Consider the following 8,141-nt stretch of genomic DNA (forward strand, 5'->3'; position numbering starts at 1 on the left):
AAGCTTCCTGGATCTTTCAGTTTTGGTGGTAACTTTTGTTGCAGAACCGCGCTGCATTCTTCCGTGAGAGCAACGGTTTCGAGGTCATCCAGTTTCACCTTCCTTGAAAGAATAGTCTTCATAAACTTCGCATAACTAGGCATTTGTTCCAGAGCCTCAGCGAAAGGTATATTGATGTGAAGTTTCTTGAACACCTCCAGAAACTTCCTGAACTGTTTATCCAGCTTTTGTTGCTGCAATCTCTTAGGAAAAGGTGGTGGAGGATAGAGCTGTTTCTCCCCTGTATTAGCCTCAGGCAGAGTGTGTTCAACAGTAGTCTTCCTTGGTTCCGCCGCTTTCTCCTTTTGCTCAAATTCTTCATCTCTAACTTCAGCTTCGACTTCTTTTGCCTTTTCAGCATCAGCTACTTTTCCAGACCTTAAGGTAATAGCCTTGACTTGCTCTTTAGCTTCCTTCCTGCCTGGTACTTCCGTGTCACTGGGAAGAGTGCCAGGTTGACGATTGAGCACTGCATTGGCTAATTGACCGATTTGATTTTCCAAGGTCTTGATAGAAACCGCCTGACTCTTGCACAACAGCTTAAGTTCCTCAAAATCAGCACTAGTAGGTGCAGCTGTACTTCCCTGTTGAGGATATGATTGCCTTGTAGCATACTGCTGTGGTTGCTGGAATCCAGGTGGGTTAAACTGTTTACTTACTCCTTGCTGATATGTTGGCTGAATAGCATTTTGATTATTCCCCCAGCTGAAATTTGGATGATTTCTATTATTAGGATGATAGGTCGCTGGCACAGGCTGCTGTTGTCGCTGATAATTATTCACATACTGAACAGATTCGTTGAAAAGAGAACACTGATCCGTAGCATGAGAACCTGCACAAAGCTCACAAACCATAGCTATTTGATTAACTCCATACATAGCCAAAGAATCAACCTTCATTGATAGCGCTTGGAGCTGGGCTGCAATAGCGGTGGCTGCATCAACTTCCAGAATACCTGCTACCTTGCCTGACGTCATCCTCTGAGTTGGGTTTTGATGCTCATTTGCAGCCATCGTCTCGATAAGATTATACGCCTCAGTATAGCTTTTAGCCCATAAGGCGCCTCCAGCTGCTGCATCGAGCATGGGCCGAGATTGGGCCCCCAATCCATTATAAAAACCAGTGATTACCATCCAATCCGGCATTCCATGATGTGGACATTTTCTCAACATTTCCTTGTAGCGTTCCCAAGCCTCGCACAAAGATTCTGTAGGTTGCTGCGCAAATTGAGTAAGGGCACTCCTCATAGCAGCAGTCTTTGCCATTGGATAAAACTTCACCAGAAACTTTTGCGCAAGATCTTGCCACGTAGTGATTGACCCAGCTGGTTCAGAATGTAACCAGTCTTTAGCTTTATCCCTCAGTGAGAATGGGAAGAGCCTCAACTTGATAGCCTCATCAGTCACGCCATTATACTTAAAAGTGCTGCAGATCTCGACAAAATTCTTTATGTGCATGTTGGGGTCTTCAGTTGCCGCTCCTCCAAAAGAAACAGAATTCTGCACCATCTGAATAGTGCCCGCCTTGATTTCAAAGGTGTTAGCTTGAATAGCCGGATGAAGGATGCTTGACTGAATGTCATCAATTTTAGGCTGAGAAAAATCCATAAGAGCTGGATCAACTTGAACAATACGATCTCCCATGTTTATTGGTTCTTTCTGCTCAGTTCCTGAATCCGAATCCTCAAAATCTAACTTCTCCGGTGTATCAAGAACTTCGTCTTTCTCCTCAGCTATATCTAAGGTCCTCTTGCGAGCACGAGAACGAGTTTGCATAAACGTTTGCTAAAGTACCTGAAACACAACCGAAAAGAGTAATTAACTACTACGTCATAATCACTGAGTCCTAATGACCAATGATGGTAAGTACATAAACTAAACAAATACGCCGAGTCCCCGGCAGCGGCGCCAAAAACTTGTTAGGGCTAAATCACGCACTAATATTCACGCAAGTATACGCGTTCGCAAGTAATATAGAATACTTTCTAGTTCGTTCCCTCAGAGACTCAGACTAATTTATTGTCTAATTTAACTCACTCACCAATGTATGACTACTTCTCAATGTTAAGATAATAACACTTAAAATTGTTGATTAAATATTAACTATAATTAACTACTTAATTAACCACTTAACTAACACTTCAATTTATCAATAATAAAACACTCATGAGATCACAACTTCATTATTACTTCCTTCTATAGCCATTGTTATTACCTTTAGCATGTGACAGTGATGATATTAATCGAATAACACGAAACTGATAAAAGCCAACTTTCATTGTACTAATACCATTCTACCAAACATCCACAATTAAGATAGAAGTTGAATAGTCATCAATTATGTTGAGTTCCTATATGTCTACAGAAATTGACAACACAACGATTCAAGCACAAGTTATCCCTTTTTGATTACATAGGGCAAATAAAACTATTAGAGTTACCCACTAATCATGCACAACGTACATGAACCTATGCTAGCATGGCAAGTTCTAAATCTCAAGATCCACCGTCGCTTCACAAGAGATTAACACCCTATCTTATATGTTCGCGACGCACATAAGACGAATACGCACAACCAATACTAGATATCATGCAATCATCACACACTAAAGTATTAAACAATTAACTAAAGAATTCCATAATAAATCCGTTGCAACCCCATGATCACGATTAGCCCATAATAGAACTTATCGCCATCATGGGTTCATATGAAATCATGATAAACAAACACAAGAAAATAATAACTAAACTGATTATATTAAAACAGAGTACGTCACAAGAGTAAATAAGTCAAAGCAAGAAAACTAGCATCCAACGTTACAACGAAACAAGAATCACAAGAATATATGCTTCCTCTTCGTTGCTGTGTGCTAAATCGGTCTTCTTCCTTATCTCCTTCGCTTCTTACAAAACACAATCTAAAACATAATCTCCTTCCTTATTACTCTATGAAAAATGTCTCAAATCTACCTATATAATAGTCCCATAAAACTCAGATTAGATAGAAGTGGAAGCCAAACAAAAGTAGAAGTCTAAAATAATATATCTTTTTCCCCGACCTTGCGCGGCCGCTCAGCATTTCTGCGCGGGCGCGCAAGGCTGCTGCGCGGCCGCTCAGCATTGCTGCGCGGGCGCGCAGGACCCTACTGGAAAAATTCCAGGTTTGCTCCGTTTCTTCGCCGTAATCTGCCCGTTCTTTTCCTCTCTCAATGCTGAACACATGCCAAGGCTTATTCTTGATGATTCCTCCTCCGAAATGCAACTAATACCCTGAAATGCATAAAAACTAGAAAAACACATCAAATACACAAAATACTTGATTTCAAGACACCAATTTAAGCCATTTTAAGACGTTCTAAGTGGTATAAAATGCCACTTATCAATTACAAGTTAAGAAAGTTAGTGATGGAATATTCATTAGTCAAACTAAATATATTCATGATCTTTTAAAGAAGTTTGATCTAATGGATTGCACATTTGCAAAAACTCCCATGGCCACTGCAACTAAGCTTGAGTTAAACACTACTGAAAAGTCTATGGATATTTCAAGCTATAGAGGCATGGTTGGCTCACTTCTATACTTAACAGCTAGTAGGCCAAATATAATATTTGCTACTTGTCTTTGTGCTAGATTTCAGGCTGATCCTAGAGAATCTCACTTAATAGATATTAAGAGAATTTTCAGATATCTCAAGGGAACACCAAAACTTGGCATTTGGTACCCTAGAGATTCTGGTTTTGATCTAACTGGTTATTCAGATGCAGATTATGCAGGTTATAAAATAGACAAAAATAGTACAACAGGATCCTGTCAATTTCTAGGGAACAAGCTTGTGTCCTGGTTCAGTAAAAAGCAAAATTCAGTTTCTACTTCTACAGCTAAAGTTGAGTATATTGCTGCTGGTAGTTGCTGTGCACAGATTTTGTGGATGAAAAATCAAGTGTTGGACTATGGTCTACAAGTGAATAGAATTCCCATTTTCTGTGATAACACAAGTGTAATTGCCATCACTGAGAATCCAGTACAACATTCAAGAACAAAGCACATAGACATTAAGTACTAGTTCATTAGGGAACATGTGATGAATGGTACTGTGGAACTTTATTTTGTTCCAAGTGAAAAGCAGCTTGCAGATATCTTTACCAAGCCACTTGATGAATCCACCTTTTCAAGGTTGATAAGTGAGTTAGGCATGCTTAATTATTCTTGAATCATTTCAGATATTTTTGCAAGTTATAATGCAGCCAGAAAATTAATTAATTTTTCAGCTTTGGATGAAATTTTAGCTAAGTCAAAATTTACATCCCGGCGGATGCTTATTATCCATCGAGTTTGGTTATCCGTCGGTATATTGTTTGTTAATAAAATTAATTATTTTTCTGGAGTATTTTATAACTCGACGGATAATTGCTTTATCCTCATCCGTCGAATTGTCTCAATCTTAGCCATCAGAATTCTAGACAATATCCATAGAGTATACTTACAGTTTATAAGCATAACACGACGGATAATTGAAAGAATTTTTATAGTTTATTTATTTTCAAACGGCTATTTTAGGCAATTTTAATTGGTTACTTTATTTCACTTTGTTATTTTTGTCAGTTTATTTCTGAGATAATATAAAAGCAGAATTCATTTTTATTCTACTCTTTTATAATTCTAAAGAATCAATTGCTCTAACTTCTTTCTTCCTCAAAAGCAAATACTCTCTCTGCAAATTTCAAATCTTTAGCAATGGCACTTGTAATATCCGGGATATATCGTGTAATTATTTTTGCTAATAAATAATTATTATGTATGTTCAATATCTATTTTGTGAATTATTTGTTAAGTGTTAAATATGTTTGGATGTTTAAAAATATTATTAATTGAGTATTTCAAATTTTTTTTATATCCAAAATAAAATATAGATAATTGTCATATCTTCCTAATTATTTTTATGTTAATTTATGAATTTATAGGAATCATATGGATTTTATAAAAAAAAATTCCGGGTATTTAAAACCTATTTTATAAAAACGGGAACCAACCACCGTTAACCGTTTTTACGTTTTTAGAACCCGAAACTCTTCCGAGAACTCCTTCCTAACCTAATTGCAATATTCCAAGCATTTTTCGTGTTTCGACTTTTTCGATCCGGCGTACGGTTTGTCCTGCGCGGGTCCCGGCGCAACATTTTCGATACAATATTCGTTTCGGTAAATCAATAAAACTCGTATTTTCGATAAACGGGAGCTTTTTATTAAACTATCACAATTATCACTTCGTAATACGTGTAACCAGGCGCTGAGACCAAGACCGCAGTACAAATTGTACTGATTTAGATAATTATCTCGAAAACCGGTACCGTTTGGATCAGTTTTTATAAATAAATGTACCATTTTATATCCGGAAGTATCCAACGGGATACTAATTTCCCATAATTATAAATAGCCTCTACCGTATTTTATTTTGTACCAGAAATCATTTGCAAACAGTATTTACAGAATTTCTACAGAGAAAATACTATAATTATATTTTGTTCTTCGTAATCAAACAAAAATTCGAAGGCGTTATCGATATCCGATTTTGGCGTACATATACTCAAAACGAAGTTACTGAAATCTAGAATCCAAATCTTCCATCAATTTCAACCCAGAAACATCAGGTGATTTTCTATTCAATTATTTATATTCGAATTTCTTGATATTTAAAATATGAATTTTTGTTCGAGAGATTGTTTGTATGATTTGATGATTGTATGTTGTAGGGCTCGTCTTCCTGATGATTTTGGTATATTATATGTGTGATTTGGAGTCCAGTAACGTGTTCAATTTGGTGTTTGATTTTCGAAATTGTAAAATTAGGGTTTTAATATTTTGAATGTTCTTGATTCGATTTGGGTATTTCATTTTGATTGATTCTGGGTTTGGGTAAGTTGTATCAGTGGATAAATCGTTAAAAATAAGTTGAATCATGTATTTAGTTTCTTCGTTGGCTGCCGGAATCGACCCGCCGGAAAAGCTCGAAGCTTCGCCGGCGTTAATGGCGATTTCGCCGGTGTCTCCGTGTCAGGCATGGTTTACCCCTGTTTTTTCCGTAATTGGATGGCTGTTGAATTGTTAAACAAAACCCCGACAACCATGAACATGTTAGTGATCGTTTGGCTGAGGTTCAGGACTCGCCGGAAAATCCCTGGCGGCCGGATTCTGGAATGGGGGTGGCGGGTCGAACGGGTTCTTCGTGACCCGTTTAGCTGACCCGTTTGACCCTGTTTTGATTCTCTGAAATTCTAATTCCCATTCTGAATTCTGTTTCTGAATTCTTTTATTTAAAAAATTCTTTTAAAATTCTGATTTATTCATAAAAATTCATTTTTAATTTCTAAAAATTCTTATTTAATTCTGAAAAATTATTTCTAATCCGAAAATAAATCGTAATTATGTAATTAATTAATTTTAGTTGATAATTAATTATTTAATTAGTCAATTAATTTAAATATTAATTGATTAATTAATTTAATTAGTTATTAATTAGTTTTAATTGATTATTTAATTTGATTTAATTGTTTATTTTTGATTTAAAAATTCCGAAAAATAGTTTCGAGCTTTAAAATATTATTTTAAATTATTTTCAAGGCTCGATAATTATTATAAAATTATTTTGAAGCCAGAATTGGCCAACCGAACCCTGTTTATTACTCTGAAATTGATCCAACGACCCGTTTTAATTCCGAAAAATATTTTAAAAATCATTTTAATTACCTAAAAGCCTGTTTATGACCCAAGACTTCTTTATCAACGATATACCATTGATTGTTTGACGTGTTATGTGTTATATGTGACGTGTTGGTTGACTGTCGGTCTATATGTTCGGTGTTTACTTGTTTATAGCGTAACTTTCGATCCGTTAATCAGATTTGGGTGAAACGAAGGGTAGATAGAAATATATGTTGAATAGAATCGTATGAGTTAAATATTGATCGATATTTATAATGCCTAGCAGAGTACGCAAGGTGTAAGAAAGGGAAGCAGGTGATTAGAAAATAGAATTGACATATAGAAAATACAGCAAGTGATCAGAGATTAGAAGCGAGGCATAGAAGAAACAGATGAATGGTTGTTGAATAGAGTCGTAGACGAGTACAAGTGAATTTGAAATCGATTATGATAAGGCAAGTACTTCTAAACCTTTCTTGAGATATATTGTAAATATTTTTAAATTCTTTTATGACATATTGTGAATATTCAAAATCACTCTGTTTTATACTATAAGCACTTTGAATCCTTCAGCTTTGAACCTGAGCCACATCATTTGATCTTTGAGCCGTAAGCCTTATTCTTTGTAAACCATTTTTTGATTGATTTACCAAATATTAATCCCCACAAATACGATACTACTCCACAAGTATATAACCATCACATACCAAACACTGGAACAAAATTGTTTTAAATATACATAAACTTTTATACTCAACCATACCTTGTGATATCAAAGTACTAAAACCTTGTCAAAACACTAATCATCTAATACCCGATTATCCTACCGGCTGGAGACCACTTCTTTTATGTACTTGGACATACCCGTTCAGTAACCATGAATTTTTACCATGCTCTTATACAAATATTTTACTGTTATGGATTATGATCTGGTTTTATTGAATTCTATTGTTTATCATACTGAACTGCTTTAGAATTGGATAGTTTTCTTTGTATGGACCAGATTCGTGGTCAGACCATATCAATGGTCAAGTTAGGCCAATGTGTGCCTTGGATCCAGTAGTCAGAGCAGTGCTGTGTGCTTTGCTCGGGGTTAGTGCATGACTGATCAGCAGCCTAACCTTGGTTTTAAAAACTTAAAATGAATATCCAATTCTATTGGTTGTTTAACAAGAAACTTGATTCCTTTGAATCATCTCATTTATTATTGTTTAACCTCAGTTATTGATAATATGACTTGCTGAGCTAGTTAGCTCACTCTTGCGAATCTTTTATTATATTCTACAGTTAAGAAGGATACGGTTGATAGCAAGGTTTCCCAGTTCAATGTTCAAGCTAGGATTCCAGATTATGATTGATCGAGCTAGCAGGAGCTTATGGCAGTAGAGAGATAGCAAGGTTGTA

General features: G+C 35.9%; 1 non-coding gene across 1 annotated transcript; it reads left to right on the forward strand.

Moving 5' to 3' along the window:
• The first annotated feature begins 1,182 nt into the window (after positions 1–1,182).
• Positions 1,183–1,289, forward strand: LOC141675472 (small nucleolar RNA R71). Its single transcript, XR_012556123.1, has one exon. It is a non-coding gene; the product is annotated as a small nucleolar RNA R71 (small nucleolar RNA).
• The last annotated feature ends 6,852 nt before the right edge of the window (positions 1,290–8,141 follow it).

This window comes from Apium graveolens, chromosome 7 (genome assembly GCF_009905375.1).
Source record: "Apium graveolens cultivar Ventura chromosome 7, ASM990537v1, whole genome shotgun sequence".
Taxonomy (NCBI): Eukaryota; Viridiplantae; Streptophyta; class Magnoliopsida; order Apiales; family Apiaceae; genus Apium; species Apium graveolens.